Below are 7,334 nucleotides of genomic sequence, written 5' to 3' on the forward strand. Positions count from 1 at the left end.
TTGCTCCCGGCAGGCACGGGGGACCATATGGGACGCCGGGATTCGAACCGATGACCTTCTGCATGAAAGGCAAACGCCTTACCTCCATACTATCTCTCCGGCCCTTTAAATGATATCTTTTTGTGTGTGTGTGTGTGTGTGTGTGTGTGTGTGTGTGTGTGGTTTTTGGATCACACTCGGCAGTGCTCAGGGTTTTTTTCTGGCTCTATACTCAGAAATTGCTCCTGGCAGGCACGGGGCATCATATGGGACACCGGGATTTGAACCGATGACCTTCTGCATGAAAGGTAAACACCTTACCTCCATGCTATCTCTCCGGCCCCTTTAAATGATATCTTTATTTAAGCACCTGATTGTTAGTTGGGTTTCAGTCATAAAAAAACACCCCCTGGGGCCAGAGAGGTAGTATGGAGGTAAGGCATTTGCTTTGCATGCAGAAGGATGGTGGTTCAAATCCCGGCAACCCATCTGGTCCTCCAAGCCTGCCAGGAGCGATTTCTGAGTATAGAGCCAGGAGTAACCCTTGAGCATTGCCGGGTGTGACCCAAAAACCAAAAACCAAAATAATAATAATAATAATAATAATAAACAAAAAAGTAAAGAACACCCCCTTCACCAGAAGCACTAGAATTATAAGGAATGATGTAATTATGCAATTTTCAGCAATATGGATGGAACTGAAAGATATTATATTAAACGAAGTAAGCCAGAAGAAGGAGGATAATACAAAATGATATAACTTATATGTGGTATTTAGAATAACTGCATGAAGAAATGCAATGATCCAAATGGGAGTTATCTCGAACACCTTAGGCCCCAGAGTATAGTGAAATGGAAAGAAACTGAGTGGAGGAAAAGAAAAACTAATGTGGGGGCCGGAGAGATAGCATGGAGGTAAGGCATTTACCTTTCATGCAGAAGGTCATCGGTTCGAATCCCTGCGTCCCATATGGTCCCCTGTGCATGCCAGGAGCAATTTCTGAGCATGGAGCCAGGAAAAACCCCTGAGCACTGCCGGGTGTGACCCAAAAACCACAAAAAAAAAACAAAAAACTAATGTGAAAATATGAAAGGATGTGCTCACTTCAGCAGCATATATACTAAAATTGGAATGATACAGAGATTAGCATGGCCCCTGAGCAAGGATGACACACAAATTCGTGAAGTGTTATAATAAAAAAAGAAAAAATATATATGAAAGGATGGAGGTCAGGGGCCAACCGGTCAGTCTCAAGTGTAATTGTGGGTTAAAAAAAAAAAAAAAAAAAAAAAAAGGACAGAACATGCTTTTCCAACCTAAAAGGCACTCTAATGTCAAGCACACTTTGTGAGTGAAGATAAGACAGACAGTTCTTTATCAAGTTTATATCCAAGTCTGTGCAACTGAAGGGACAGCTGGGTCATGAAAAAGTGAAGGGACAGGGTTTAATGTCCTTTGGGGAATGAGAAAACCAGGCAGAACCCGTGGAACCACTCCAGGCATTGGGCAACAGAAGCCACAGGACTCTGACCCCTTCGACAGAGGAACAACCCCAAGAGAGCATGGATCTCCTATGATCTTAGGTACTTTCCATACTGTAATTGAAAGGATGGGGCCACAACAGGACAGCAAACCGAGCTGAAAGGGAGTGAGAAAGCTGAGAGAAGAACTGTGAAGCCCAGGAAGAGGGAGCTATGAAGCCTAGTTCTCAGAGGAGTTGCAAAGGAAATATCCCATGGCTTACACCAAGCAGAGCTTGAGAATGGGCACAAGTGAAAATGGGACCAGCAGACAAAGCTGCTTTTTAAGAATTAGTATGGGCCAGAAAGATAGTACAGAGGTTAAGGCACTTGCCTTGCATTCAGCCAGCACCAGGTTGATTCCCAGCACTACACGGTTCTCTGAGCATCACAGGTGCAACCCTGATGGCTACTGACTGAGGCTGGGTGTAGCCCTGAAGATCCCAGGCACTGCCATCCAGGGAGCAGGGTAACTCCCATTACTTGAGGGCCTGAATTACCCCACATTCTCAAGCTCTTGCATTGTAACCAAGATCAACCAAAAATGACTGGCCTGGTTGTCCAGGAGGGATCCACGAGGCTTCTTAAGCTTATTTTATTGATTTAATTGTAATGATATTATTATTTAAATAATTTATTATTTTTAATAAAATGATATATAAAATAAAGAAGCCTTTTTTGTTTTAGGACCACACCCAGCAGTGCTCAGAGGTTATTCCTGGCTCTGCACTCAGGAATCATTCCTGGAAATGCACAGGGTACCATATGGGATGCCGGGAATCAAACTTGGGTCAACTGGATAAAAGGCAAATGCCCTATCCTTTGTAGTACCTCTCTGACTCCTTCTTTTTTGGGGGGAGGGGGTCACACCCGGCAGTGCTCAGGGGTTACTTCTGGCTCTATGCTCAGAAATCGCTCTTGGCAGGCTCAGGGAACCATATGGGATGCCGGGATTCTAACCACCGACCTTCTAATTACAAGGCAAATGCCTTAAACCTCCATGCTTTCTCTCCAGCCCCTCTGGCTCCTTCTTGAGATTAATTATATGATGTAGGATACAATTGGACTTCTAATGATAGCATATACCATGGTGATTTTTCATGGTGCAAATTTGAAATTAATAAGAAATATTACTTTGGGTCAGAGAGTTAGCATGGAGGTAAGGTGCTTGCTTCATTTGCAGAAGGTCGGTGGTTTGAATCCTGGTGTCCCATATGGTCCCTTGAGCCTGCCAAGGAGTGATCTGAGTGTAGAGCCAGGAGCAATTCCTGAGCACTGCCAGGTGTGACCCAAAAACAGAAAGAAAGAAAGAAAGAAAGAAAGAAAGAAAGAAAGAAAGAAAGAAAGAAAGAAAGAAAGGAAGGAAGGAAGGAAGGAAGGAAGGAAGGAAGGAAGGAAGGAAGGAAGGAAGGAAGGAAGGAAGGAAGGAAGGAAGGAAGGAAGGAAGGAAGGAAGGAAGGAAGGAAGGAAGGAAGGAAGGAAGGAAGGAAGGAAGGAAGGAAGGAAGGAAGGAAGGAAGGAAGGAAGGAAGAAAGGAAGAAAGAAAGGAAGGAAGAAAGAAAGAAAGAAAGAAAGAAAGAAAGAAAGAAAGAAAGAAAGAAAGAAAGAAAGAAAGAAAGAAAGAAAGAAAGAAAGAAAGAAAGAAAGAAAGAAAGAAAGAAAGAAAGAAAAGAAAAAAGAAATATTACTTTATTTAAAAAGAAAAAAGAAGGGGGCCAGAGTGATAGCATAGCAGGTAAGGCACTTGCCTTGCACGAGACTGATCCAGATTCTATCCCCAGCATCCTATATGGTCCCCAAGCTCTGCCAATAGTGATTTCTGAGGACAGAATCAGATGTAACCCCCGAGCACTACCAGCACTACCCGCTCAAAGAAAAGCATTTTCAGAGAAGCCAAAAAGTCGATGCTCACATGATATAATTAGATTTCGGTAATTCAAAAACAAGAATTAAAAATAATGTTATAAGGAAGTTTCCCCTCTCTCAAGAAATTGATAATAAATCTTTAGCATGTCAGTGTGGAATGTCTTTTCCAAGTGTTTTTCCAAGTGTGCAGCAGTAATTAGCAAGTAAAATATTTTTCATGATAATGAAATTCTCTGGTATCCAGAATGGAGAAACTAACACGGAGACCTCAGCTCAGTGGATGAAGTTAATAGCATTACTGATTTCATAGTAACAGCCTGGAGCCTGAATAGATAGGAGGAGGAGTGACTCTTGAATTCTGAGGGTTTCCTCCTCAAACCTAGCTCTCCGAAGTGGGAAAAGCAATCAAGGCCCATAGATGTCCTCATTTTAATAGCCAAAAACTGTGAATTGTAATCTAACATATACTTCTTGCTACCTTGTTTTCCAAGAAACTTTGCAGATAAGATTAAGGCTATTAGACTATTTTGGATTATCACATGAATCCTTAAAAAGCGGAGACTTGGGGCTGGAGCCATAGATAGCACAGCAGTAGGGCATTTGCCTTTCACATGGCCAACACAGGATGGATGGTGTTTTGATTTCTGGCATCCATATGGTCCCCATGAGGCTGCCAGGAGCAATTTCTGAGTGCAGAGTCAGGAGTAACCCCTGAGCACCACCAGGAGCACTGCCGGGTTGACTCAAAAATTGAAAAAAAAAAATGGAGACTCTTTGTTCAGAGAGAGAGAGAGGAAGTTTAGCTAGTTGGTGTGTAGGCTGCTTACAGGAAGCCTGGTTCCATTCTACTGGGGAGTGACAACAAACACTAAGATAGGGATAGCCCCAGCATTTCCTGAGTATGACCCCAAACACAGAGTTGAGACGCTACTGGTTCTATGATGTGTGTGTGTGTGTGTGTGTGTGTGTGTGTGTGTGTGTGTGTGTGTGTGTGTGTGAGAGAGAGAGAGAGAGAGAGAGAGAGAGAGAGAAAGAGAGAGAAAGAGAGAGAAAGAGAGAGAGAACACACAGAGAGAGAGAGAACAGAGAGAGAGAACAGAGAGAGAGAGAGAGAGAGAGAGAGAGAGAGAGAGAGAGAGAGAGAGAGAAGTATGTGAAAGAGGAATCAAAGAGACTTTTTCTTAGTGAAAATGGAGGAAGCATCACCAGCTTGATGAATTTAACACCAATGGCCTCCAGAAGTTGGAGAGGACAAGAAATAAGATCTTCCTAGACCTTCCAGAAAGAAGCCAGCCTGTGGGCTGACATCTTGATTTTTTACATTGTGTCATGTCAGATTTCTGACCTACAGAATTGCAGGTAATGAATGTGTGCTTGTAAGTCTCTACATGTATAGCCTAATAAGAAAAACATTAGGTGTATATTATATGACTGTAACTTAATCATGAATAACTTTATCTGTGGGAAAAAAAAACTATAGTATGAACAACCTTGTAACCACCATGTTTAAATTTAAAAAAATTGTTTTAAAAAGAAAAACATTAGATAAATCCAAACTAAAGAACATTCTACAAAAGAAGTTCTCAAAGTACTAGGAAGATCACTGGAAAGAAATGACTGTGACAAACCAGAGTAGCCTAAGGAAATGCAATAACTGCATGTATTGTGGAGTCTTTGATGTGAGAAAAGATATTAAGTAAAAACTAAGAAAACCTAGGCCCAGAGAGATGGTCAACTGATAAAGTGCTTCCTTGCATACAGCCAACCCAGGTTCGATCCCCAGCACCCCTATATTTCTCCGCACTGAATTCTTGAATGCAGAATGGGTTCTTGAACCCATGATCAAAGCCAAGCATAGTCCCAAAATAACAAAGAAGAAAACTAAGGAAATCTGCCTGAAGTATGAACCATAGTTAATAGTAATGTATCATTAGAACTGGAGATATGGTATGGTGTATAAGGCACTTGCATTGCATGTAATTTGAGTTTGACCCCCGGGACTGTGTATGGTCTCCCCAAGCCTGCCAGAAGGACTAAGGCCTAAGTACCACTGAGCATGACCTACCTCCCACTAAAAAAAAAAAAAGAGTAATGTATTAGGCCAGGGAGAGAGGGAAAATACACACTCATGCTCGTGTTTTGCATGCAGAAGGCCAGGGTTCTGTCACAGGCACACGTGACCCCTTGAATGCCACAGGAAGAAGTTCCTAAATAAGAATTTACCTGTGTAGGTTTCTTAGATGTCTCAAATGTTACCACAGTATTATAATGTTCATCGTTGGGAACTGGGTAAAAGGTATATAGAAAATCTCTTTCTTTTTTTGTAATTGTTCTGTAAAGCTAAGATTATTCCCAGATTAACGTTTTTGTATTAAAAGTCACTGGGTAGGACTAACCAGAGTTTAGACATAAAAATATAGGGGATATGAAGTCATAGTAATACATCTGTCCATAATGAAGCAGAGAGAAAAAACTAAAATAAAAGGGAAAATAAGCAGAAATAGAGGCACTTTGGTGCAATAGAAAGCAATTTGTTTTTGTTTTATTTTGTTTGGACTTGGGGGCTCCTCCTGGCTCTGTGCTTGGGGGTTGCTCCCCGTGATACTCAGGGGACCATATGGTGCCAAGGAATGCAAAGCAATTTGATAAAAAATATTACTAAAGTCCTAGGCAAGAAAGGAGGCCAGGAAAAATATATTGGAAGAAATTTACAAATGTAAGAAGTTGAACAAACTTTAAGTAGGATAATCAAACAAGCAATAAAATGAAGAGGCATGAACATAATTAAATTTCTGTAAACACATAATGAAAAGAAAATTCTGATATGAAAACACAAAAGTGAAAAGAAAACTGGCAGAGAGGAGAAATGCAGAAGAACAAACATTAAAATCACAAAGACTCCTTATCACATGTACAAGCCAGGAACTAAAGGAATGAGACTAATCAAATTAATGAGTTCAAAAGCCTATGCAATTTTAAAATGAATTTTTATATGAATTTATATGAATTTTAAAGCCTATACAAGACATAAAACTTAGAACTTAATGAGATAAGATTCCTGTACTGGACACAATTAGAAAATCATTCCTGGGTAATGTATGTTACATTACATATGTTATAACATGTATGTTGTATACAAGCAAATTAGGCTGCCGATTTGCCAAAGCAGCTTTTTCTATAGGTAGGATCTATAGTTGTGATTGAAGATCAACCCCATATCCTAATATCTGGAAACTGGCTTAATAGAAAATGTAGGACTTTGTTAACATGATGAGTTGAAGGTCCTCAAAATTAGGTTTTCCTAGATAAAGAAGTTCCTAAATCTAAAGACAAGTTTCCTAGTAGGTGACAGAGTAGAAAGGGCACACCTCATGGAAAATGATGATGTGAGAGCAGAGATGGGGCTGCAAGCCAAGTACCATTGGTGCCAACAGAAATGGGAAGAAACAAGAAATAATCTAAAAACTAAAATCATATGCATACATTTGTCAATTTGTATACATATGATGTATGTCTCATGGAGACAGGTATTAGGAACTGTTGATTAACCTCTGACAGGGCTTAAAGCTTACTTTTGGCTCTCTGCTCTGAGATCACTCCTGGCCGTGCTCAGATAACCAGGGAATTGAACTAGGGTCAACCACATGCAAGGCAAACCACATGCATGTCAGAAAGGTCATGTGCCTTCAACAAGGTTGAAGGGAGGCACATATCACACAGGCACGTGAAAACCCGATCATCATGCTTATAAAACTGAAAAGGGGGGCCGGGTGGTGGCGCTGGATGTAAGGTGCCTGCGCTAGCCTAGGACGGACCACGGTTCGATCCCCCGGCGTCCCATATGGTCCCCCAAGAAGCCAGGAGCAACTTCTGAGCGCATAGCCAGGAGTAACCCCTGAGCATCAAAGGGTGTGGCCCAAAAACCAAAAAAAAAAAAAAAAAAAAACAAACCTGAAAAGGATCGAGCC

At 41.2% G+C, this 7,334-nt stretch overlaps 2 non-coding genes across 2 annotated transcripts; one reads left to right on the forward strand and one right to left on the reverse strand.

Moving 5' to 3' along the window:
* The first annotated feature begins 1,076 nt into the window (after positions 1-1,076).
* On the forward strand, positions 1,077-1,180 carry LOC126007526 (U6 spliceosomal RNA). The gene has a single exon (XR_007495082.1). It is a non-coding gene; the product is annotated as a U6 spliceosomal RNA (small nuclear RNA).
* Positions 1,181-7,031: 5,851 nt separating this feature from the next.
* LOC126008071 (small nucleolar RNA U13) lies at positions 7,032-7,130 on the reverse strand. The gene has a single exon (XR_007495488.1). It is a non-coding gene; the product is annotated as a small nucleolar RNA U13 (small nucleolar RNA).
* Between the last annotated feature and the right edge of the window lie 204 nt (positions 7,131-7,334).

This window comes from Suncus etruscus, chromosome 4 (genome assembly GCF_024139225.1).
Source record: "Suncus etruscus isolate mSunEtr1 chromosome 4, mSunEtr1.pri.cur, whole genome shotgun sequence".
NCBI classification, from domain to species: domain Eukaryota; kingdom Metazoa; phylum Chordata; class Mammalia; order Eulipotyphla; family Soricidae; genus Suncus; species Suncus etruscus.